Source organism: Pseudorca crassidens, chromosome 17 (assembly GCF_039906515.1).
Source record: "Pseudorca crassidens isolate mPseCra1 chromosome 17, mPseCra1.hap1, whole genome shotgun sequence".
NCBI classification, from domain to species: domain Eukaryota; kingdom Metazoa; phylum Chordata; class Mammalia; order Artiodactyla; family Delphinidae; genus Pseudorca; species Pseudorca crassidens.
Window position 1 is genome coordinate 68,596,306 of NC_090312.1, and position 26,570 is coordinate 68,622,875.

The window sequence follows — 26,570 nt, forward strand, 5'->3', positions numbered from 1 at the left end:
TGACCTGACAACAACAAAAGTCTTGACTTTATAAATTACAAATGACCAAACTTCTAAAACCATGCGTGACTCAATAATTTGTTAATACTTGCTCACTGTTGTTGGGAATTCATTTATAGAATACTTTTCCATAGAGAAATAAGACTGAGAAATTAACCATCAAATTCTATTGGAGCATCTCCACTATCCTGTGCTGAGAATGTTTACACTGAACCTATTCAGTGGTAGATTTTCCGCTGTAGAAAATGGCTATTGAAAAAAAATATATAGCTATTGATTGTTTTTGCATCCCACATAAATATTTAATAATACGTTTGGCTATAAATCTAAGATTAATGTAATGGAACTGTAGGGTCTGCAATATTTCAACTGTAGTTTGTATCATAGCAGCATGAGTGTAAACAAAGCAAGAAATATAATGGAACATGTAATATTCTGACAAATAATATAAATCTCTTTTTTGATTAGTAGAAAAGTAGTAGAAATGGTCACGAAAAGCATGGTGTGATAATGAAAAGAGGATTGTATTTGTTCTAAAAGTCATATCTGGGAAGAAAATCTCCTTCAAAAGTATTTAAAAAACTGTTTGCTTAAGTTAAATCTGTAAGAACTGTCAGCCTTTTTAATTAGTGTAAATCAGTTAATATTTTTGAGTGCCATTCTAGGGAACCTCAGCAGAAACATAAGATATGGTTCCTTCATTCAGTTATTTGTTTGTTTTTTTAAAGATTTTTTTTGATGTGGACCATTTTTTTTAAAGTCTATTGAATTTGTTACAATATTGCTTCTGTTTTATGCTTTGGTTTTTTGGCTGCAAGGCACGTGGGATCTTAGCTCACCGACAAGGAATCGAACCCGCACCCCCTGCGTTGGAAGGCGAAGTCTTAACCACTGGACCGCTAGGGAAGTCCCTTTCATTCCAGAAAGAAACTTGTAGGATTTTAAGATGCATGGTAAGCATTAAGCTTTGCTGACAGAATTAATACTTTTTCTCATGGTTTTCCTGACAAGATTCCAACAATGCAGAGATTCTGAGAAAGTAAAAATCATCTGGAATAAATTTCATATTAACTTACGTTGTCTAAAGCAGCACTGTCCCGTTGAAATATAATGTGAGCCACAGGCATAATTTTAAAATTTGTAGTAGTCACGTTAAAAATATTAAAAAGATACAGGTGAAATCAATTTCAATAATATATTTTATTTAACCCAGTATTTCTAAAATATTATCATTTAAACATGTAATCAACATAAAATTTATTAAAGAGATATTTAAAATTCTCTTTTTTTCACTAAATCTTCAAAATCTGGTGTGTATTTTACACTTACAGTACATCTCAGTGTGAACGAGCCACATTTCAAGTGGTCAATATCCGTGCAGGTAGAGAAAGTTCCCTCGCGTGAAGCCATCTGACATTTCAGAGCTGTGGAACCTTAGTACAAAGATGCTCTGTGGGAGCCCTGGGGGGAGCAGACTTTCTGCTCTGGAAGGGTTCGTGCCCTTTACTAGAAAGTGATGGAAGTTCGGTTGAGAGGTACACCAAGTTTAGTTTTTAGAGGAAAGATCTAGCTCTGGTATCCGTGTCCAATTCTTTACAGAGATTTAAGGTTGTTTCAAATTCTCCAACATCAAAATTCATTTAAACTTCAAATTATAAGAATAGTGCAAAGTGAATGTGAAAATGTAATAAAGTGCTAAATAGTATAGTGGGGACACTATAATTTATTGTCCTGTCACTAATTTTTCCAGACGGTACATCTTATCTATGTTAACTAGACTCCACTGTAACCCCGTCATGCCCAGGTCTCAGGGTTAAGCACACAGGAGGAGGTCCCTAAGTACAAGAAGATGTAATGCAGTAATGCTGAGAATGTCCTATGTTTAGATGTTAGTAGAAATGAGGAGAGGTGGAATTTTCTGTAGTTCACTTTTGGAGATGTTCTACCTCATTCCATAGAAAGGATTTGTATGTTCATGTGTTTCATAGGCTTTGCTGCGTTAGTTTTAGCTTCTGGTAAGATAATCAAGTTTGGTGATCATCAACTTTTTACGGGATGTACTTTAGCATCTGTGTCTGAGAGCCATGGGTTTGGTACTGCCAGTCACAGTGGAGAGTTATTCATTGTAGACATATGCTGGAGAACGATGAGAGGAGCTGTATGGGACACAGAATTAGACACTGCCACAAATCCACACTGCTAGATTCCCAATCAAATGACTGTACAAGATCAAATGACTGTAAAAGAAGGAAACTTTAAGACTGATACTCATACAGAAGTCCTGCTTTATATTTTAATTACACACACACACACAAAATGAGAAGTGATTTGAATAATTAGCCTCTCCCAATTCATGCCATGTGTTAACTTTCTGCATCTCATTCATACAGGGTTATAAAGCCATTCCATTAAAATTTCTCCTCTGGCACTCACACATTAACTGGAGTTTGAGATTTATAGCACTGTGTGGAGACTACTGTATACCATAAAAGTCTCCATCAAATAATTTCTTTTCTATAAAGCAGAATCTGAGTTTTGCACCAGAAATTACTCAGCTGGCTCCTCTGGGTACACAGCAATTTTTGCAATTTATTAAATCTAAATGGCAAAAACAATCTTAATATGTACAGCAAAATTAGGTAGATACACAACCATATCTGAAAAATTGCTAGCATTGTATTTAACATTTACTTAACAAACGTTTGGTGTCTACTAGGTGTCACAACGGTACTAGATGTTGGGATACAGAGACAGACTATGTATGGTCCCTGTCCTCAAGAGGCACAGGATTCTGTTTGACGAAGTGCTGGATATTGAACACAACTAGAAGTCACTGTACCTCGGTGATTTGATTTGATTTTGAACACACAGAATTGTTGGATGTTAGGCTGCAGATTCCAAGTCTCAGGTTTCTTTTCTTCTTTAAAAGCATATTTTTAAAATTGAAGTATATTTGATTTACAACGTTGTGTTAGTTTCAGGTGCACAGCAACGTGATTCAGTTATATATATACATATATATGTTCTTTTTCAGATTCTTTTCCATTATAGGTTATTATAAGGTATTGAGTAGAGTTCCCTGTGCTATACAGTAGGTCCTTGTTGTTTATCAATTTTATATACAGTAGTGTATATCTGTTAATCCCCAATTCCTAATTTGTCCCTACTCCCCCTTCCCTTTTGGTAACCATAAGTTTGTTTTCTATGTCTGTGAGTCTATTTCTGTTTTGTCAATAAGTTCATTTCTATCATTTCTTTAGATTCCACATATAAGTGATATCATATGATATTTGTCTTTCTCTGTCTGACTTACTTCACTTAGTATGATAATCTCTAGGTCCATCCATGTTGCTGCAAATGGCATTATTTCATTCTTTTTTATGGCTGAGTAATATTCCATTGTGTGTGTTGTGTATACACACACACACACACACACACACACACACATATATATCACTTTCTTCTTTATCCATTCATCTGTTGATGGACATTTAGCATTTAGGTTGTTTCCATGTCTTGGCTACTGTAAATAGTGCTGCTATGAACATAAGGATGCATGTATCTTTTTGAATTATATTGGTTTTGCTGGGATATATGCCCAGGAGTGGGATTGCTGTTATCATGCGGCAGCTCTATTTTTAGTTTGTTAAGGAACCTCCATACTGTTTTCCATAATGGCTGCACCAATTTACATTTCCACCAACAGTGTAGGAGGGTCCCCTTTCTCCATATCCTCTCCAGCCTTTATTATTTGTCGCAAAGTCTCAGTTTTTGGAAGACTGCCCCCCATGCCTCATGTTGCACTGTGGTGGTGATAGAAAGACAAAGATGTCTTGTGCTACTGAAGAACTATTGAAAAATGGATAATAGTAGAGCTCCTGTTTTTAAAAAGTATTTTTGGATAGCTCTTCTCCAAAGCAATAAAGAGGTTTAACTTTCTCACTCGAAATGTCTAAAAAAATTTTCAATGCAGAGGGGATTTTAAAAAGTAAGCAGAATGCCGGTTTACATAATCTATTTTAAATGATGATTGACACACTGAGTAAGTAAGAGAGCTTGTATTCAGGAAAAATGGATTTTATAGTCATATAATATTCATGCTTAGAATTATAAAGAAGGTTAATAGAATTAATCCCAATGAAACCAAAAGGAATTGTGATTAACATATTATAAAGTAAAGAATTATAAGACTGGTGAGGGAAAATTCTCTTTTTTGAGGCTAAGCAAAAGAATAATTCACAATTATCTGGGCCCTAAAATAAATAATGTGTGTGCATGTGTGTGTGTCATGGATGTACATTAAATAATACCAAAGATGATGAAAATACTGAAAAGTAAAAAAAGAACATTAGGCATAAAAATAAGAAAGGTGCAATGATTTTATAATTTTAGGTTCTTAATCTCAAATTTTTTGGATATTTTGGTGAAAACATTTTCAGCCCTTGGAGGGTAGAAATGGGGTTCTTTTTCAATACCATATGCTCAGCATTTAACACAGTGGCCAAGTCTTCATAAGTTTTCAACAAATAATTGTTGAATGAATAGGTAGATGAATCAACTAACAAATGATCTGAATAACAAACTTTTAGAGAAAGTAAATGAAAGTAGCATCATTTCGACTGATTTTGTGTAATGTCTTGCTTTGTTTTAGGTGCTTTACATAGTAAATCACATATCAGTCCTTTAAGGCAATGCTACTCGAAGTATGGTCCGTGGACCCGTGCCCATCTGCAAATTGTCACTAATCTGTGACAAGATAAGTACAGTACAGAAATTGAGAGTAAGCATTTACAATTTTTTTTACAGCAATTTGACACTGCCACAACAGCCAACAGCATGATCTTTATCCTAATTTATTTTTAATTAATTATTTATTTTTACAAAAGTATTGGTCCATAACAAATTGGAAACTACAAAGAAAGGAGAGAAGAAAAATATTAGAAACTGGTCCTTCAGCACGGAGTTTGAAAAGCACTGCTCTGAAGTATGTACTGTAATCCCCACTTGACTGATAAGGAAACCGAGGTTGATAAATCAAGTAGCCAGTAAGGGCTGGGATTGTCGGAGCCAAAAGCTCCAATCCCTTTTGTATTTGGAAAACAGATAAACCTCCTAGTTAAGGGCTTGAGTGTATGACCAGTTTTTATTGATAAAACATCCCCAGCAGCAGCAGCATTTAGGATTCATGCCAGATACAGTGTAATGCAGGAAGAAACACACACGTGAAATAAATGGAAAGGGGGATGCTTTAAGCAATGGGGCAGTCCTGCCTCGTGATATATGATAAGAATGAGTGTTAAGGGAGAGGGAATCTAATTTGCTTTCCACAGGGACCTCTGTTCTACCCTAGCTCTCCTGCTGAAGTAAATATCAGGGAAGGTCAGTCTATTTATAGTGAGTTGGAGAATTGAGAGGACTGGCTGGGCTTCATGGGGAAAACATTCATCCACTGATGCCCTCAAACAACTATTTGTCTGGAATATCCAAGGCTACTGCGGCAAACATGTTGTTTGTTGTTTTGTGCTTTGCCCTATTTGGACGATCACTTTTATTCTGCATTTTCTTCAGTTTGAGCACAGGGAAATCCTAGTGACTTCTGAGAAAACCAGGGACTCCTAGGTTGGGAGCATCAATGATTCTATCAAATGAAATCAAAATTTCATATTTTACATATTTAAAGTGATCTCCCACCCTTCATTGGTTGTATAAATGCAAAAAGAAATACAGAATCTTGATGCAAGAATACTGAGTTTATGAACGTGTTAATATATACCTAAGAAACTAAACAGTTAAAATAGCAATCAAGGGCTGGAAACTGTAAAGCAACTTGTTTGCAGAAGCACCGCACAATCCTAGCCATGAGGCTGAAAGATGCCTGCAAGGTTGGCATCCAGGGAGGTCCCATGTTCAAGCGGAGGCTGAAAGGCCACTTGGGGGCAGTGTTGTAAAGGGCGCAGGGCGGGGGGCGGGGTGAGGGGGAGGAGGCATGGGGAGTGCGTGGCCATCGCAAGAGAACATTGAAGGTTGCTTCTAACTCCAATCTCTTCCTGAGAGAGCTGATTTTCATGTTGTTTCTGGAGGGGAATTCTAATCCAGATCATGAAAACATTTCAAATTTTAATGCTGGAGCCTTTCCAAACTCAGCTCGAGGATCACTTCTTACCTTTCCTAGCCTTCTCTGGACAAAATAATATGAACATTTTATTAAATAGCACCTGTAGGAATTATTGGACATTTTGGGGGTATGTTTTTGCCTTTTCCTTATTAGGTTATAATTTCCTCAAAGGCATAGATGGTGTCTTATTCACTTTTCTAGAGTAATGCCTCACAAATTACATAGCAAGGCACACAGTTGGTGTTCAAAAGATGTTTGTTGAATGGAGGTGGAATCCGAGATTTTCTAAAAAACAGGAGAGACAACTCTTGTAAACCTGTTTTCTGCCATTTAGATGATATTAAATCATTTAATTTAAAAAATGAAATGACTATGTATAAATATGGAAAATATTTAGTATAAATCTAGAGAAGATAGAATAAAAATATTATGTAAATCATGATTCACCTAGGAAATATATAAGTAATAAGAAGAGTACGTGGAATTATGCAAAATGGAAAATAATTGTATCTGGATGATGAGCATTTTATTGTAAAAGGTCATTTTTTACTATTATTATCTAGATAATATGGTTTTATACATATAAATATATAGCATATACACTATATATATATATATATTTTGTGTGTGTGTGTGTGTGTGTGTGTGTGTGTGTGTGTGTGGTACGCGGGCCCCTCTCACTGCTGTGGCCTCTCCCGTTGCGGAGCACAGGCTCCGGATGCGCAGGCTCAGCGGCCATAGCTCACGGGCCCAGCCGCTCCGCGGCATGTGGGATCTTCCCAGACCGGGGCACGAACCCGTGTTCCCTGCATCGGCCGGCAGACTCTCAACCACTGCGCCACCAGGGAAGCCCCAATATATTTTTATATATAAAATTACATCTATAAATATACAAATTATAGTTATATATTTATATTACATTGTTTTATATATTACATAATATATAATAGATTATACATAAATATTTTTTTATATATGCGAAAACAGATAAATATATGTAAAAAATATTTTGTTTAAATTTGTTGTCTTGAATAGTTTATAATGTTAGGTTACTTTTTTAATAAAAATTAAAAAAATTTTAGGCTAATGCTGAAAATAAGTTTGATTACTTAGAAAATTACTTAGAAAATTTTTTAAAAATCACAATCTTTTAAGCAAAAAAAATTTTAAAAAAATCACAATCTTTTAAGCAAAAAAAATAATAAAGTTTGGGGGAGAATTGTCTTGTTTATTCAACATCCCAAATTCATGTTGGCTTCAAAAATTTGGAACTTTCATATGAATCAAAGATTTTTTTCTTTGACTAAAATCTTAGAAAAATGATGAAATTATGAAAAATTATGTATGAAATTTTATTCATTTTATATACTATTATCCACTTTACTGTCTACGTAGACTTATAATATATATTACAATTTAGATCCAGAAATTTTAAGGTGAAATTACCATACTATAAATAGCAATAATACCTACAACATTTACTCTGAAGTAATTAGTTAATACTCATTAACTTGTATTAACTCATATGCTGAAAAAGTATATTTCCTCAAGATAACATTAATACCATAAAACCTAATTAATATAATTTAAAGAAGGAAAACCAGTATGATGTATAAATCAAAACCCATAAATAATTCTAAAGAAATACAGCTGTGTTGTTTAAATGTTAATCCAGACCCAGACTTTGCTAATAAAACATTTTATAGTCTTGGTTGGTTCTTGGTACATTACTTCTTTCATAAATACATTGAAAAAAAAAAAAGCTTTGAACTTAGCAGAGCAAATGTTTTCAAGTGCCTGAAAGTATTTGTTTCTCAAGGTCTATAACATTTCCCCTTACTGTGGGATTGCTATGGGATTAACTGCTATGGGATTAGTAGATCTTGCCATGCTCTTAATTAGCTCAACAACATTTTATTAACTAGCTAGCGAGATAATACATTTTAAACTTTAAAGTCTTTCATTGTCTAAAAATCATGGTTTTTCAGTCAGTGAGCAGAGGAACAAGAACCCCTAGTGGAAGGAGGTACCTCTGGGGGGGCTAGTTGCCCAGAAGCACCAGGTAACATAAAGGATGTGGCTGCTCTGAGAAAGACCCATACACCTCAGGAGGCTCTTTTGATGGTGAGGAAAGGGCAGCTATAGGGTGGTGTTCTCGAGAGATGGCCTAGGAGGCCACTTAACAGTAAAGAGCTCTCTGGTTCCAAGAGTACCATGTATGTACGATTCTAAATACATCGAACGGATAAAGCTGGGCTCAAACTCCTTTTCATAGAGTTAAAAGCCACCATGTTCCAACCTTGAATGGTAGTGCCTACAGTGGATATTTTATTGAGGTCCATCTTGAATATGAAGTACAGAGGGAGAGAGTAGTTGATAATGTTTTGGGCAGTGAAAGTAGAAAAAGGTGATAAACGGGCAACAGAGTAGCTTTCAGATTCCTTGGCATAGGGTAGCTATTTGTGAAAAGGACACCCTAGCTTGTAAAATTTCTAGCAAGCAATGAAAATTCCCAGAAGAAAGAGTTAACTTGGGTTGACACTATCACTTGCGACAAGCATCTGTCTGCTGCAGGGCCACGGTAACAGGTGTGCCATTGCTCTTGCAAAATACCTCCATTTTTGAATTTTTTTCCTAAGAAACATCCAGCTTTTTCACTGTCATTGTTATTTCATTTATTATAAGTGAAAATGGGCTTGTTTTAAAATAAATTTACTTTGTAAACTGTAGCCAGTTTTTTTTTAAAAAAGCAAAATTATAATTGCAATGTGACAATTTTGAATAATCTCCCTATGGTGAATTTTTCTGAACACTAGTTTCTGTTACCTCTTTCACAGGCACCTGGCAAATTCAAGAGAAGACAAACAATGGCAGGAGAACGGAAGTGGAATAGATCTGGTGTTGACGTTTTAACTTAAAATCTAGAGTATTCTTTGAGCAGAATATCGCGATTGAGAATTTTGCTGCTATACTCCAAATTAATAAAGGATATTAAATATGAATTGTTATGAAGAGCCAAAGGAAAAGGCAGCCAGCCCAAGGCTGACATACCCTGGGAAAGCCAGACACGGCTCCTTGTACACGGAGCTCTGTTTATGTTTATAGTTTGCATACTGTCTTTGGAATATAGTAACTAGATTGCTGAAGGAGTAAATGAGTGTGTGAATAAAGGAATATTTTCTAGAAATGAATTTGCGAAGGTCAGGTCAGGGGTAGTTCTTCATCTGATTTATCTAGTTTGGCTGACTATACCAACCTCCTTAATCTGATACTTGTGAAATTTCTACTTGGGCCATGTGTGATTTGTACTTCCTAGTTGTCATCTGTACTTTCTAGCTTGCTTACACCTCCAGGGCCCTTGGAAGTCACACATCTGGGAACTCTTTGCATGGAAAACTTCAGAACAAGTGCAGGTGTTTATTCTGAAGTACTCTAAGTACCGTCAAGTCTAGTTCTCATAACTCTCGATGCCGTCAAAGACAGAGGCCATTAGTTTATAGATTATCCTGCCAGAGTTGTAATAAAGAAAACATGATTCTCAGAACTCTCTGCCGTGGGCACCATTCATCTTTCTTTCAGCATCTTGGAGTTTATGCCTAGCCTTTTACCATTGTTTTTTTCTATTGCTTTCTCCTTCCTGACAAGGCAAAGCTACCACAACCCATGAAACCATACCTGGGTTTAGTTGAATCTTGAGGATGGTGAGGTATATTATTTCTTCCTAGAATAAAATATTTCTAAATTAAAACATTTGAAAACCCCATTGCACTCAGCATTAATGTGAAGTCTTAGTAGCGCATTTATGATCTGAAATATTTTGAACGAAGTGGCTCTGGTTAGCATTTGCTTGGTTAGCCTCTGCCCTGTACTCATACTTCCTTCACTTAATCTTTCCCCCCAGTGACGCGGGACCTCTGAGTTACTCTTCAAATGTACAATTGTTCTCGGAACATGAGGGATGAGCCTCACTAGAGGAACAGTCACTTGAAGACTAGCCCGACCCGCTCTGTCCTGCCCATTTTCTATTCAGCACTTGCACGATTTGGAGGAATCACTTGCTCTGCTTGCAGGGCTCAATGCAGAGTGACAGAAACAAGAAGGTGATGCTATATATATTTCTGACTCCCTAAATTATATTCAGAGATGGTGATTAATTTTTTTCCACAATAGTCATAGTAATTATTTCCCTGGAATATCCCTGGGGCACCTCACCTCATTGCTTTTATAGTAAGGCCTGACTAGGTTGGGTGCATCCTTCATATCCACCCGTATTCTGGATACCCAGCTCACTCTACTCTTCCTGGCCAAAGAGTGGACTGAAGATGCCTCAGGAAAGTCACAGCTCCTGGGAAGACTGCTCCAGGACTGGCTTGGAGTTCGTGTCTGAGAGCTTCCAGCAAAAGGAATTTTGGTTTGATTCCATTCCACGTCAATGTCTTCAACTTATGCTGTGACTTCTCATCAGTTGATAATGAGTCCTTCAGAAAAGTGTCTCCCAGGAGGTCAAGTTGAGGCTGGTCCTCATTTCTCTTTGGGTCTCATCCAAATACGTGCCCTATCTACTTCATCACATGCTGTTTTCTCCTATGAACTGCTTCTCTTTCCAGTAGCAATGTTTTTCCAAACATTTCTCCAATCAAAATTCTAGAGCCATCTCATAGTACGTAATCTGCAGGATGGGATGTCTCTTCTCCCAATATTTCCTTATCATTATCATGAGATATTTTTGCCACTTAGAGATGCAAAGTTTAAAATTTAACATACATGATTCTGGACAGGTTAAAAGATGTCTCACACAGATACACAGATAGATAATTAGAAATAACTAGTTTATATAGAAAATTGAATGCCTCACAAAGCCACAAATATGTCTTCTCAGTTAAGTATTACTTAAAAAACCCAGTGCATGCACCCCAATGTTCATAGCAGCATTATTTACAATTGCCAAGATATGGAAGCAACCTAAGTGTCCATAAACAGATGAATGGATAAAGAAGATGTGGTGTATACATACAATGGAATACTACTCAGCCATAAAAAAGACTGAAATTTTGTCGTTTGAAGCAACATGAATGGACTTGGAGGGCATTCTACTAAGTGAAGTAAGCAGAGAAGGATAAATACTGTATGATATCACTTATATGTTGAATCTAAAAAATACAACAAACTAGTGAATATAATAAATAAGAAGCAGACCCACAGATATAGAGAACAAAATAGTGGTTACCAGAGGGGAGAGGGAAAGGGGGAGGAGCAATATAGGAGTAGAGAAGTAAGAGGTACAAACTATTAGGTATAAAATAAGCTACAAGAATATATTGTACAACATGAGGAATACAGCCAATTTTTATAATAACTATAAATGGAGTATAAACTTTAAAAATTGTGAACCATTCTATTGTGTACCTGTAACTTATATAATATTGTACAGCAACTATACTTCAGTTAAAGAAAAAGAATACCACCCTCCCCCCAAAAAAGAACCCCTAAAACGCAACAACAAATAACCCAGTGGGGAGAAAAATGCTTTTGTGTAAAAAAAGTATCTGATCTCTATCAAGTGTATTCTTGAGACCCCTTGGGCAAAACCACATGTGCTGATGTGACAGAATACAAGGGCCAAGTGAAAGTCTAAGAAAAGATACAAACTTCAGGGGCAGGGGAAGAGGCGGTGGATCCCTTTGCTGTCTACACAGTCTTTTACTGCCTTTATTTTAACTCAGTTGATTCTCCTCCTGACTGCACAGTTCCTTAACGTCCTCCCCAGAGGGTTTCATCTGAGCTCCACTTCAACAAGCCACTCCCAAGTCCCCTTTTCATTTAGAATAGCTCTGCTGCCAAAGTTCACACTCTTTCTCGGCAACCACAACACTTCCAACCTTCCACATTTCTGTTGGACAGCTCCTTGCCTTCAACAATATTTTTAAATTAATGATAAATTTCCCTCACCTCCCACCCCCAGGCTGGTCCATCAGCCTCCTTTTAGCTTTACTTTTCTCCTCAGTTCTGAGCCCTACAATCAAACATGTTAGTAACTGAGAATTCCTCACCCCCTAGACCTTCTGCTATCTCCCACCCTAAATAGCTTCTACCATTTGCTTCTCCTGTTTCAGCTTTCATAGAGCTGAGGGATACAGGTCAAAGACAGAAACTGTTCTAATCTGCCCCACGAAGGGGTGACACAATCTATTTCTCTGCAGCTGGACCCTCACTACTTCCCTTTATCCATCCTTTGTTGACAGCATGTCACATGCCCCACAGTAGCTGTCTAAAACTTATGAAACTTTCATATCTTCTCCATCTCACCTACCCCTCCTCCCACCTCCAAACCATCCAGGTAGATCTTCACTTTGTCCTCATCTCTTCCTTCCCCCCAAAGAAAACCATATTCTGATCAAAGTTCCCGCAGCTTTCCACCTGTCTTCTTTAATTTTTTACCATAATGTACCTGTTCTTTTTTTTTTTTGGCCGCGCTGTGAGGCGTGTGGGATCTTAGTTCCCTGACCAGGGATTGAACCTGGGCCCTTGGCAGTGAGAGCGCAGAGTCCGAACCACTGGACCGCCAGGGAATTCCCTTAATATACCTATACTTTCCTTGCTCTCTCTTATTCTAGTTAGAAACAATCTCTTCTCCTTTCTAAAACCAACAATTCCTTCAATGCTCTTGGTTCTAGTTCTTCCAACGCCTTCTAGAACTTTACCATTACGTATTTATCTTTTAAGATAATCAATATTTCTCCTTCTACTAACTTCTCCTCTACCCGCTTTAGGGAAACAATTCTCCAAGGGTCTCTGGAGTTTCTCCACGTCGATAAGCAGAAGGATAATTCCCCTTGTTCTGGACCATTTCCCCAAAGACGCTTGGATAGCAAATAGCCTAGGAAGATAGTACGTCCCTTCAAAGCAAAGGTAAGTTTGCTTACCGTTCATTATTAAAGAGTTTGGATCCTTAAACCTAGGGTTCATCTCCTGTAATGCAATCCAGGTGTCACCTGGCCTTCTCTGTGCTGCTATGAAAGAACTGGGCCTAGGGGAACAAGTACAAGAAAATGCCTTGGCTACTGCTACTGTTGTGAGTGATAAAGTCCTTTTTGACTCCTGGTGAGTATACAGCTCACGCTGTGGGGATGTAAGGGCAAGACCATACAACAGTGTCTCATAACCCGGGGATCTGACTTGCCATGTACCTCAGTCAGCATGACTACTAAGGGGCTATGGAGCATTCCCAATACAATGAGCTATTAAAGCAGAAGAAGATTAAGCATCTTTTTTAAATTGACGCTTATTTTATGGCATTGATAATATAAGGAGAGCAAAACAGAAACTGCTTGAAATTCAAACCTAAATGGCTCAAGATTTGAGCTAAAGCTTGGGTAAGCCTAGGGATCTTACTTGAAGTTGCAGAATATCTCAATCTCCACCCCTTTCCAAATGAAGATTAGACTCTTAGGCCCTGAGTCTCATTGCTTTCACTCAAATTTTCATTGCTTTCCTTCACCCAGCATCACAAAGACATTAAAGATGTTGCCTTGGTGAGATTAAAATGGTGTCTGAAGCATGAGCTGGGGGACCAGGTGCTGATTCTCAGCTGTGCTGTGACCCATGGGAGGACAGAGGCATGTGTGCCTACCTGCCAACGGGCCAGATGCTTGCCCGAGTACATAGGACTGAAAAGCAATTCATAACCCATGAAGGATAATAAGCAGATACTAAAATGCAAAGTTACTATGCCCCTGGATTTAGGAGAATAAATGAAACATGGAAGAAGATACACCTGGAATGGGTGGAATGGATAGTAACGAGAATTTAAATAGCTCTTACATGGGCAAGGCGTTGGCCGCCTTGGTCTATTTAGTAGATAATGTCCCAGAGACCCTTTTATTCCACAGTGAATTTGCACTAGGATGGGTTTTGAATGGCATCTTGATGAACACCTGTGGGTGGGCATATTTCCACACATGGGGATAACCTATGTTTTTGGTTACCTTCTGAACAGGAAAATGAGGACTCCTGCCCTTCCTCTTTCCCTTCTTTTTTGGCAAATAGCTATGAAGACATTTTTCAGCTCTAAGAATTTCTACTGTTACAGCAACATGAGGGGGAGTACATCATATGAAGGCAAGAAGACGACGATGAAGTGGGTGTGTTACACTAAAAGCAGAAGAACTACTGAAGAGCAGAAGAGATACAATCTTGAAGAACACTGGATATTCTCAGTTGACAAGCAGTAGCAATTTCTGGTGACCATTTATGGAATAACTAGTTTTTGTTGTTGTTTTTTGGCAACAGGGTTTTTTTTTCCCCATCTCTCTTTCTTTTCCTACTACCCTTTTTTTTTTTTTTTTTTTTTTTGCAGTACACGGGCCTCTCACTGTTGTGGCCTCTCCCATTGAGGAGCACAGGCTCCGGACATGCAGGCTCAGCGGCCATGGCTCACGGGCCCAGCCGCTCCGCCGCATGTGGGATCTTCCCGGACCGGGGCATGAACCTGTGTCCCCTGCATCGGCGTGCGGACTCTCAACCACTGCGCCATCAGGGAAGCCCTCCTACTACCCTTTTATCCCTACAAAGAATAAGAATTCCTGACACGATTTCTCACTTTTTGTCTCTCAGAATTCATATAAGGATGTACACCTACATCAAAGGTTACAAAGGCCAGTCAGATAAAAAGAATCATTTGGACATTTAAATTTCAAACAGATACATTATTTTTATTTTCTTTATTTTAAATCATCAAAGCTTGGAAAAAGGTTTACAAAGCCAAAGAGAACAGTATATTAAAAGCTAATATTGGAACTGTACGTGGTAGAAAGAATGTGCGATTTAGAAGCACTGAACCTGGGTTGTAGTTCTGACCCATCACTTAGTACTAACGTGACCTGAGGCAAGTCACCTCATTTCGCTAATTCTTACTTTCACCATCTGTGAAGTGGTAAAAACAAGATTTTCCTTATAGAGTTGTGGTGAGAATTTAGGAGAAAACATTTTTCACAAATTTCTTTGAAGAACTGTGCAAATAATAATTCGCTCTCATTATTATTCATTCGGTATACCCTTTACACAGAGGCTGTTTTAGCACTGCAGCGCAGAACACAACCCTGCAATGTTAGTAGATTTCTATTTATTTTGAAGATTTCAACTGGGCCCAGTCTATCCACCGTTTACTAACGAAGTCCTTTCTGTAGTCTAGGCTGGTTTTCCAAAGTAATGTGGAGAGCTGGATAATTACTGAATTTGGTTAAATATTAACGTATTTGGTGAGCATCTCCATGTACATAAATAATGTAAGACTGTCTTCGTAATAATAATTCAGGCCTCCAACATATTTAAAATGTGGGGAATACTTCTGGGCAGTATTATCCAAAATAAATGACTGACTTGACTCTTCACTTTTCAGCAGACACAATTTAGTCTTTGGGGGCAGATATGCAGAATTTTTCCTGGGCACAGCCATGACGAAGCAAATGAAATTACAGTGAATCATGGGAGGCCTGGAGGGACCTCAGAGGTTACAGTCAGACAGAAAATTGTAACATCAACCTGGAGATAATGAATGTGTGCACGCACAGCCTCCATGCATTTATGTTTAATAATATCATAGTGATACGAAAAAGGCAGAAATAAGAAACATAAGGGATATTTTCAAACTATCTAAAATGTTAAGCTTTCTCTCAGTGCTAGAAAAGAAAAGGCACCAGCATTATTGCTAGTTTATGTTTTACTTTGGGACTTTTGCTTAAGTAGTACTAGGGACTTTCTAGGTTTAAAGTATTAAAGAACGGGTGAATATAGCATCGTCATCCTTAGAGGATTTGGAAAATTTATGATCTTAGCTTGGCTTGGAAACTATAGAATAGAATATATTTTTAGCATAATAAATCTTTTCAATCCTTCCAAAAAATAGATCCATAGAAAGAGCAAACAGATGGAAGCCCATGTGCTGTTTTGTAACATGTCCAGGGTTTTAAGATTGGATAAACACTGAAACCCTGCAGGCGCAAATCTGTCCTTTCTCAAACGAAATCCTGAGATGGGGAGACCTGCTCTAATCAACTATGCATGTTAGAAAAAAATCCAGGAACTCTTTCCAACTTCTCTGCTTGGGCCATGTGATAAATGGCCTCCAAGCATGGACAGTAATCCATTTCTTACTGATGAAAATATGCATAAGTACTTCTAGGATATTTATTACTGTAACAACCCGAGCACTCAGGATATTAGACCAAATAGAAAACTGCACTGAAATACTGTAAAAACTAGGTTATTTTCCCACATGTTCACATCGCGTTATTTAACAAGACACTATAATAATTTAAGGTTGTGAACGCGATTTGATTATATTTTTTCAACCATCAGTATTTGAGCTGAGTCCACATGAGAAAATCGGTTAGAAATGAACCTGTGTTTTTTGACCTTGTTCTCCCCTCACATATGTCATACTATACTCCTCATGTCCACCTTTTTCTTTTTCTATGTGGTTACAATTAAAACGATATTTTGTTGAAGAAAGAATAATATTCATTGGAATTTGAATGCACAGAACATAAAGTGAACTTTCCTAGGGAAGAAATGAGGCCTTTCTGAGACTTGTACCTCCAGCATTTGGAACCATAACCTAGGAGGTTATGGAGGCATTCACAAATGTTTGCTGAATGATTAAGTGAATGAATAAAAAGTTGGCGGTTAGGATCTCTTTACAACTCTTGGGTGCTCGTGTAGCAACTGAGAGAGGTGTTTTTCTCATTTGTCCTTAATTTACTCATTTCTTTTAAGGTCATGGCTAAGGAAATGTTTGGTTAGAATTTTTCATCATGGCCGAGTATATAGGTTTAAACAATCTTTACGCTGTATTTTCAAGGGTAGATCTGGTTTCCTGAAGTAAAACAAAAATCCGGAACTTCCCTGGTGGTCCAGTGGTTAAGACTCTGTGCTTCCAATGCAGGGGACGCGGGTTCCATTCCTGGGCAGGGAACTAAGATCCCACATGGCACATGGTGTAGCACAAACCAAACCAAAACAACCCCCTGGGCCCCACGAATCCAACAGCTATCAGTACTTGTTTAAATGAATTGCTAGTTACTATTGGGATAATAATTTATTCATTTAATCACTGCACACATTTATATGCCAGATGCAAGGGTTTCATGTCACAGCCCTTCCACTGAGCAGCTCAGAGAGAGTGGAGATAATGTTCGGAGTGACACGTACATGGACAGCTACAAATATAGAGTTCCGTGATGGGGGAAACCCTGGGTACCGTGAAAAAAATGCCACTCAGTCTGGGTTAAGTGTGAGAAGCAGGAAGGCTTGGAAGAGTCTTGAAGGGTACAATCACTACATGTTCAGGGCAGGAATGGCCATCTGAGAAGGCACAAAGGAGATACGTAGTGCAACGTGGCTGGCGTAGAGGACTTACTTCTGGAAAAGAGGGTGGGGCTGAGACAGGGTGGGAAATGGGATGAGATGAGGCCAGACAGGCAAGCAGAGGTTAGAGCCAGAGATGAGCTTCAGGGGAAAAGCCAACTATAACTGCAACATCTGAGAGGTTCACTTTCTGCATTAGTAAGGAAGTAATAATAACTCTGTGGGAAGGTAAACATTCCAAGTGTAACCTAGCTGAAAGTGACTTGAATTCACTAGGAAAAAAAAAAAGAACTGGGATTGCTAATGTTATTAGGTCAGCTCACACATTGATTATTTAATGGATTAACTATGGAAAAGAATCTCATGTCCAGTTGACTTCCCAAGATACATCCAAGTTACTTTTCTCCTCTTCCTTCTCCTCCTGAGCAAAGGATGCAAACTAAATTTACTAACAGCCAGCTTCCCTTCCCTTCACCTATCAGAAGAAGGTCAGGGCCTCCCTGGTGGCGCAGTGGTTGAGAGTCCGGCTGTCGATGCAGGGGACACGGGTTCATGCCCCGGTTCGGGAAGATCCCACGTGCCGCGGAGCGGCTGGGCCCGTGAGCCATGGCCGCTCGGCCTGCGCTTCCGGAGCCTGTGCTCCGCAATGGGAGAGGCCCGCGTACGGCAAAAAAAAAAAAAAAAAAAAAAAAAAAGGTCAATCTTTCCCTGCTAAGTCAGATGCTATATTCCAAAACCAAACTGATTCTTGAATTATCTGATGTTACAGATATTCGAGCCAGTTTCCTTTCATAACAGTGGCAACCCATAGGTGACCATAATAGCAAAGAAATATTTAATGCTGTTTGATCCTTTCTTTGCAACATTCAAATATAAAACAAATACAGCAGAGAAGGAAAAAGCAAAAGTAACATAAAGATTCCACGTAGCTATTACTGTTGCATACATTTAGCTATCGTAAATGACACAGAAATTGTATAAAGGGAATAGGCAGCAACATATGTGGAAGTTATAGCTGAGAGCACTCTGGCTTTTAATTTAGTGTTCAAAATTACTGACTAGTCAGATAAGAAACTGATTCCTTTCAAAACATGGGTTTTTTCCTGCAATATCATTTCTCAGCAGGGAAGAAACTTTGAATCATTTATTTCACCCCCCACCCCAATTAAGTCTTCTATATCCTTTAAAAAGAAAAATCTCTAAAGACAGAGAGATTTACCATCCTTGGTAACCTAGATACACATTCTCAGGATATATCTAAAATAATCCCTCATGCTACAATTTAAACTTATTTCCTTTTATTCTTTCCTCGGTGAAGTAAGGGAACCGCTGTCTGCAACCCTTGTCATATGTTTGAAAACTATTCTTATCACCCCTCAGTCTTCTCTTCTATAAGTGGAATACTCCTCTTGCCTTTCCTTACTGTTCACAGATATCAAAAATTTTACTCCGTTTTTGCTTTTGTTAGGGTGGGAAACTCCAACGTGTGGACCTTCTGCTCTAGTTGGATTTGAGCTACATGGAATCCAACTGGGGAAGAGTCGATAATTTGCAGTTTCTACTTCTGCTATTCCTATCATACAGCTGTTAGAATTAGACTCTTCCTGACTCAGCTTTGACTGAAGTACCAGCGTGATAAATACTGGATACAAAGTAAGTGTAAGAAAAATTTGCATATGAGATTTCTAGAGAAAAATCTGTGATGCTAAGACCCACAGCAAATCAGAACCTTGAAAAGGGAGTTAGATACATTACACCATATACAAAAATTACCTCAAAGTAGATCAAGACCTAAAACTATAAAACCAATAGAAGAAAACAGGGGAAAAGCTTTGTGACACTGGATGAATTCTTGGATATGACACCAAAAGCTTTGGCAACAGAAAAAATAGATCAGTTGTACTACCTCAAAATTAAAAACTTTTGTGTATCAAAGGACACCACCAACAGAGTGAAAAGACAGTCCATGGAACGGGAGAAAATATTTTCAAATCATATATCAGATAAGGAATTGATATCCTGAATATATAAAGAACCTCTACAATTCAACAACAACAACAGAAACCTGATTAAAAACGGGCAGAGGATTTGAATAGACATTCCTACAAAAAAGATGTACAAATGGTCCATGCACACGAAAACCTCACTAGTCATTAAGGAAATGCAAATCAAAACCACAATGAGGGCTTCCCTGGTGGCGCAGTGGTTGAGAGTCCGCCTGCCGATGCTAGGGGACGCGGGTTCGTACCCTGGTCTGGGAAGATCTCACATGCCGCGGAGCGGCTGGGCCCGTGAGCCATGGCTGCTGAGCCTGCGCATCCGGAGCCTGTGCTCCGCAACGGGAGAGGCTACAACAGTGAGAGGCCCGTGTACCACACACACACACACACACACAAACCACAATGAGATACTGCTTTACACTCATAATGGTTGCTATTATAAAAAAACAAAAACAAAACCAGAAAATAACAAGTGTTGGGGAGATTGTGGAGAAATTGAAATGCTGTCCATTGTTGGTGGGAATGTGAAATGATGCGGCCACAGTGGAAAATGGTATGGTGATTCCTTAAAAAATTACAAATAGAATTACCATATGATCCAGCAATTACACTTCTGAGTGTATACCCAAGGAAGTGAAAGCAGGGACTTAGACATTTGTACCCTCATGTTCATAGAAGCATTATTCACAATAGCCAAGAGATGGGAGCAACCCAAAGGTCTACTGATGGATGAATGGGTAAAGAAAATGTGAAATGGAATACTATTCAGCTTTAAAAAAAGGAAATTTGGACACATGCTACAATATGGATAAACCTTGAAGATATTTTGCTAAGTGAAATAAGTCAGTCGCAAAAGGACAACTATCGTAGGACTGCGCTCACATGAGGTTCCTAGCATAGTTAAATTCAAAGAGACAGGAAGCAGACGGTGGCTGCCAGGGACTGTGCGGAGGTGGGAATGGGGAGTCAGTGTTTAGCAGGTACAGAGTTTGAGTTGGGGAAGCTGAAAAGTTCTGGAGATGGATGGCAGTGATGCTCGCACAGCAATGTGAATATATGTAAGGCCATAGACCTGTACACCTAAAAATAGTTAAAATGGCAAATTTCATGTTATGTGTATCTTATGAGAATGAAAAAAAAAAAGAAAAGAAAAGAAATCAGAGTGTAGAAGAGAGAGAAAGGGGGCTGTGGGCAGGCCCTTTAGATTCACGCTTGCCCTGGGTCCCCACCCACTTCCCCCATCCCGAAAGCTGCAGTCTCTTACACTGCCAGTCTAGTGGGGGGCCGACAGCTGTGGGACATGCCACAACCGGGACACCATGAATCAGCATATCCAGAGAAGACTCACTGCTTTGGTCTCAGGACCATAAAACTGCTGCTTTGAGATGAGTACTTGCAGAGTTTGGGGGACAAGGGACATGAGTGAGCCTGTGGTCCAAGCAGGAGAGAGGGCTGCTGGATTTTCTTAGATACCACCCACCAGTCCTGTCTCGGGGGCAGGAGGACCCCAGCAGCGATGGTCTTCAGGCACTACACAGGGTGATGGCAGAGCCCAGGGAGTGACCAGCGGGCCGGGGTGGGAGGGCCAGGGAATAGGGCAGGAGAATCCAGCAGGGGTCCTCCAGAGAGTCATGGACACAGAGGTGCAAGAGAGTCAGCTTTTAAACATCTGTCAGGCCAGGAAGCATGGAGCCGGCTTTCAGGGGCGCTAGTTCAAGTAAGAACTGTCTTATTCCCTTGTCTCTCTCCTTGACCGGTGGGGAGTGGACACAGGAAAGGGGCGGGGCCAAGGTGGCTGAAAGCAAGCTAAGCCCAGAGAGCAGATTCAAGCAACTTCTGAGTGCCAACTAGTACCTTAGACCCTACTCTCTCATGTCTCAATGAAGACAGCCACATGAAGTGGCTACCTCTGAGTGAGCAGAAAAATTATGGGGTCTGTGGAGAAGAGGAATATTACTCACAGTGCATAGAGTTCAAAGGGACAGCAGGAGACAAAAATATAGCTGCCTTTTGATCATCAACCACTGCCAGCTACAAGACGGGGGCTCCTGCACAGTCCTTGAAGGACCCACGCAGGCTTCTTGGAAACCCCCCTAGAGGGGAAAGTGAAGCCAGTGGTCCCCAGGGCAGCATCTGGGTTGAGGTTGGTCTTACGTGTGTGTTCTCTGTGTCACCTGTGATCATTTACTTAATTTCTTTGAGGCTCGATTTCTTACTTGGTACAATGGAACTAATTATAGTATCTGCCACCTTGATGGTTTTTAGAATTAAGTGAGACAATGAAAGCAAGTGCTGAATAAATGTGAGCTATAAGGATTATTATGGGTAGAAAAAAAATGACAGGTGTTGTCATTGTCATTGTCAATGTTTAGAGAATTTAGGTTCCAGTAAAGATTATCATGCAACTTTTATCTGCAAACCTGGAAACTGGCATTTGACAGGGACTTGGAAGCAGAGTGTGTACGATAGGCATCAAAGTCCCAAGTCCATTTAACTCAGATCAGCCTTGACTGGGGCCCTGCCACGAGCAAGTCCTTTGCTGGGCCCGTCTGGGGGATGGTGTCTGTGCACAGACTTCAGGAGCCGTGGAGAACCTGCTTCTCTTTGGCTGGATTTGCTTCATAAAGCCTCTTCCATGGCAACAGGGAAGCACTTGGAAAGTACTGCAGCTGACACTGTGAAAAATGTCACCTCTCCCAAGGTACTCGAAATTGCACAGCGTGACTCATGGTGGCTTTCTCTTTCGGGCTATCTGCTGGATCATAAATGTTGAGCAAACAGAGGGTATTAGAGAGGTTCCTAAGTTACAGAGATGCCTTATGAGGCAGAGAGCATGTTCATGAAAGCGGAGATGAAGGATTTGCAAAATGACTGGCTTCGGATATGAGGGAGTGCTTGGGAAGTGAACAAATATCCCGCACCTGCTTTTAAAATTTTTACTTAATATTGGAGTATAGTTGATTTACAATACTGCGTTAGTTTCAGGTGTACAGCAGTGGTTTAGTCATACATATACATATATTTATTCTTTTTCGGATTCTTTTTCCATAGAGGTTATTACAGGGTATTGAGTAGAGTTCCCTGTGCTATACAGTAGGTCCTTATTGATTATCTATTTTATATATAGTAGTGTGTATATGTTAATCCCAACCTCCCCACCTGCATTTTTTTGGGAGCCAGGTACTGGTCTAGGCTCTGGGAGATCAGTGGTGGACTAGATGGATAGGGTACCATACCCCAGTGAGCTGGTGAGGGACACAGTGGGAGACAGACCATTCCACATAAATAAATATCCCACAGCTTTGGGTGATGTGGTGGCAGCATTTAAACTGAGCTGTGAATGACATGAAGGAGCTAGGTCTTGGGAGGATCCTGGCAAAGACCATCCCAGTCACACAGAAGAGCTAGAGGTCAGAGAACGAAGAAGGTGTCTGAATCCAGAGGACCATATACTAAGCTTGGATTTTATTCTAAGTTTAATAGAAAATCATTCAAAAGTTTCAAACATTGAAGTGACATAATCTGATTTATAGTCACTCAAAAATATCACCGTGGCTGCTACTGAAGATTGAACTGGGTAGAAGGTAGAGGGTAGGGTAGTAAGAGAGATTGAATTGTCCAAATGATAAATGGTGGTGCTTGGACTAGGATGGTAGAGGTGGAGGGAAGTAAGCAAGACATCTGACCGCACTTGCTTCTTTCCAAGCAAGATAAGAAGGCCTCACACAACACTTAAGTATGCTGCCGATAGCACAGAATCTGAAGATATTGCTTCAGACTTGTTCTCTACTCTTTCACCTCTGTGGCTTGTCTTTGCAACTAGATCGTCACATCATTCAACACACAGATACCACGCACTTGGCATGTGTGTGGCACTGGGCCTCCCCACCAAGGAACTTACCAGCAAAGACGGAACATAAGACAAATGCACAACTAACCAGCAAACAGTACAGGATATGACAAGTGCCGGCAAGGCCAAAGTATCAGTCTTGTTAACTGAGACAGGGCAGCAGCTACAGGTACACACTGCTATTCCCTGAAGAATGGCCCTTTACAGTGACCTAGAAGTCACCAGACAGTTTCAAGGAGGATGGTGACATGATCAGATTAGCAAATAGATTGGAGAGGGGCAAAAATGGTGTTGGCAGGCTGGCGGTAGCCTAGGATGAGATGTTGGTGGGGGGAGTGGGATGAAGATGCAGGAAAGGGGGTGAGTGTGAGATATATTTAGGTGGTGAAAAGCACCTTAGTCACTGGACTTGGCAATTGATTGGACGGGGGGAGGGGCTAAGGAAGAAGCAAGAGGAAAGGATGACTGCGTGGTTTCCTTTCTCTCTCTCTCTCTCTCTCTCTCTCTCGCTTTTTCTTCCTTTCACGTTTGTTGTAAAGAAGGATCAATGACTGCTTATAGAAGGTGAATTTAATGGGACTACATTTTATTAATCGTTGTCTAGTTTTCCCAATTCTGTACACTGTGGGGCTCAGGGTGTGTGTGTGTGTGTGTGTGTGTGTGTGTGTGTGTGTGTGTGTGTGTGTGTGTGTGTGTGTGTGTGTGTGTGTGTGTGTGTTAACTGAGGAATCAGTTAAGTGGAGTGTAGAAACTTCTTGGGATGAGATCATTAGCTTCAAATTCTTTAATAAATTCTGGTATTTCACTTTCGTGTAAAACGTCAACAGCTGTATTAAATAGTTGCTATTATCTACAGTAGAAACTGAGGTTCAGAGCGGTTTAGTGTCATCCAAGGTCATCTGGCTATAAGGGGTTGGAGCCAGGATTTGAACTTAGGTCTTTGCACCTGAATTTGTTGTCTCCCCACCCCCTCCCAGTGTTGTGCGGGTCTTCTTCAGTCCTGTGTTAGAATACGAACAGAGTAATAACAGGACTAGTCATTAGTCATATTAATAATAACTACTGGGGCTTCCCTGGTGGCGCGGTGGTTGAGAGTCCGCCTGCCGATGCAGGGGACACGGGTTCGTGCCCCAGTCCGGGAGGATCCCACATGCCGCGGAGTGGCTGGGCCCGTGAGCCATGGCCGCTGAGCCTGCGCGTCCGGAGCCTGTGCTCCGCAACGGGAGAGGCCAGAGCAGTGAGAGGCCCGCGTACCGCAAAAAAAAAAAAAATAAATAAATAACTACTACACATTTATTTAGTACTTTTTAAGAGTAGATCAGGAGGCTTCACGGGCAAACGCAACAATCCTGACAACATCCCTCGTGAGTACATAGGGGCCAGGATGATGGTTCTCGGTACCAGATGAGAATGTGAACAGGAGGGTTCAGTGAATATTCATGGTTAAAGGCAAGTCATAATAGGACAAAGCCACTAACTTCTTTGTTTTGTCTGTTAGAGAATATTGTCTTTTGAGAAATGAAATTTGAGGAAGAAAATATAATCCTGATTCAGTGGGTAGGGGTATTTAAATCTCTAAGAAAAGTGCTAGAACATGCTAAGGAATACTATAATAAAACCTTAGTAGGTGACACTTCTTCTTTTCAAGGATATTAGAAAAAAAATATATTTGGCTTGTATGAAAACGATGAATAAGAATAGAAACATGCCCTGGACTTTGTAGCAAGAGCGTCTCAAAGGAAGGAGATCATGTTGAGAAGAAACTAGCAAAACCAATAAACTTTAGCAAAATAGGATGGTTCTGTCTGAATAAGTCAGAATGAGTGAAATGGAAGATGATTATAAACTGATCTGACAGAGGGAATCAAAAGTAGGGTAATAAATTTAGAGAGGATAAGTTGAACAGTTTAGAAAACTTCAAGAGGTAAAGAAAATAGTATTACTTTAATTCAAGGGGGCAGAATTAGAGGTATAAATAATTAGAAATTCACTATGATGCTATTTCACAAAGTAAGAGAACTGAAAAGTTCAAACTACCACAGAGCAAAAAAAGTCATAGCTCAGATACAGGCAAGCATTTCTAGATGCAATTTTGCAACAGAGAGACAGATAAAGGCAATGTAATTATGTGCAAATTATGCCTTTTTTTGAAGTCTGGAATTGAAAATCCCACCTTGAACATGTTTGAGGAGCCTACCCTGGAAATCCCACATATTTAGAGAAATTCACTGTGTAAATTAGTTGGAAAGGAGTTCATGGAATAAATATACTTCTTAGGGAAATGGAAGAGTTGATTTGTGAAGCTGTTTATTCAAAAGATATCATTTACTTATGACAAAAATTATTTGTAATAAAAAGAGAGATATGATCCAGTATTTGCTGAAGGCTTACAAACTGATAGAAATGTATTTGTGAGAAAAGTAACCATACAAAGAAGTATATGATTTTATGCAAGTTGAATGAAATAAACAAGGCTTTGTCTGGATAAGAGGGGGTGAGAGCTTAAGGAGGATACCTTCTGGGGGAGGAGGGCTTTGCAGTAGGATGAAAAAAGATGGGCAGTATTTGGAGAGTTGGAAAGGAAGTCAGAGGGCCATTACAAGATGGGAATCTGTCTTGAGTAGAAGAGCACAGGCCACATGTAAGCGCTGCTTTGGGAACCAGGAGAAAAAACCAGCCAGGTGGAGTAGAAGCTTTTTGGTAGAAGACACAGGTCATTGGTGTCAATATAGCAGGGGTTGGATATGAGACTGAGTTTGGACTTTATTTGATAGCAATGGAGAACCACTGAAAAATTCAAATAACAGTATAAATAGATGACAGTAATTTGAAGCCCCATGCAGGGTGACTTGCGAGGGAAGTGATTGGTGGCAGACCTCAGTGAAACGGGTGCTATGATGATAATGATGATGATGATGATGATGATGATAAAAAGAAGAGCAGGGCTTCCCTGGTGGCGCAGTGGTTGAGAGTCCGCCTGCCGATGCAGGGGACGTGGGTTCGGGACCCGGTCCGGGAGGATCCCACATGCCGTGGAGCAGCTGGGCCCGTGAGCCATGGCCGCTGAGCCTGCGCGTCCGGAGCCTGTGCTCCGCAACGGGAGAGGCCACAACAGTGAGAGGCCCGCATACCGCAAAAAATAAAAATAAAAAAAGAAAGCAGTAACCATTCAAAAAGAAAGTGGTAAGACATCTGGTGGCTGACCTTGGAAGAATCATTGTTTTGTGTTGACTTCGTCTCT

At 39.8% G+C, this 26,570-nt stretch overlaps 1 protein-coding gene and 1 long non-coding RNA gene across 3 annotated transcripts in view; one reads left to right on the forward strand and one right to left on the reverse strand.

Annotated features, from left to right (window-relative positions):
- KCNB2 (potassium voltage-gated channel subfamily B member 2) overlaps positions 1-26,570 on the reverse strand; it is a 394,479-nt gene that overhangs the window by 88,070 nt on the left and 279,839 nt on the right. The gene's annotated exons all lie outside the window — the stretch shown is intronic.
- The window catches only part of LOC137210336 (uncharacterized), a 37,650-nt gene continuing 33,114 nt past the window's right edge, over positions 22,035-26,570 (forward strand). The window contains exon 1 of the long non-coding RNA XR_010936467.1: positions 22,035-22,180. This is a non-coding gene — a long non-coding RNA (uncharacterized lncRNA). The remainder of the gene's footprint in view (positions 22,181-26,570) is intronic.